Raw genomic sequence first — 708 nt, 5'->3', positions numbered from 1 at the left:
GGGGCAGCGATAAAAGTATTGCAAACGGTGATTCACCCCAAGGACTTCCTTGTTGGGTCATGCATAGATATGTCTCTATTACAGAACTGGGCTAACGAACAGGACATCGGCGGCCGCACGCTTGACCAGTGTGGGGGTAAGTGAGGCAGATACCTGAGGTTGTCATTTTATAGATATTGGAAATGAAACACTTAGATATTGGTAGGATATGGTCATAAGACGGCTACGTGGTTACTTTAAAAAGTCTATAACTCCTATCTAATTCTTAATGTTATCAAGAGAAAGAGAGAGAGATGTCCTTTTGGTGCTATATTCCCTACTCCTTTTCCCAAAAGGCAGCTCAGCACTAGGAATCTTCAACTTCCTGACGTTCATCGTGTACGCCTTCTCGCTCCTGGCGTCGCTGGTGGCGGTGGCAAGGGGAACATGGCCAAACACCCTCTCTGGGACCTTCCTCGCGGGACTCCTCAACCTCCTGGGAACGGGGGGGGAGGGAGGTCCATCCGGAGCGTCTGGAAGGGTGGGAAGTCCGGGGACCTTATATGAAGGAGCTGCACGGGCCCTGGAGCATGATCTGGCTCGGGACTCGTCGCCGCCCTCCTGCACCGTCGGGCGGGCGGGAGGGCGCCAGCCCTGCCTGCCTCGATCTCTAACTTGGCTTCGGTGTCCACAAGGGAAGCTCTGGCGAGAATCAGCGGCGTTCAGTGA

The 708-nt window shown here is 53.8% G+C and overlaps 1 pseudogene; it reads left to right on the top strand.

The window, feature by feature from the left end:
* LOC119590390 overlaps positions 1 to 708 on the top strand; it is a 1,462-nt pseudogene extending 754 nt beyond the window's left edge.

Source organism: Penaeus monodon, chromosome 27 (assembly GCF_015228065.2).
Source record: "Penaeus monodon isolate SGIC_2016 chromosome 27, NSTDA_Pmon_1, whole genome shotgun sequence".
Classification (NCBI taxonomy): domain Eukaryota; kingdom Metazoa; phylum Arthropoda; class Malacostraca; order Decapoda; family Penaeidae; genus Penaeus; species Penaeus monodon.
This window is presented reverse-complemented; position numbering and strand designations above follow the sequence as displayed.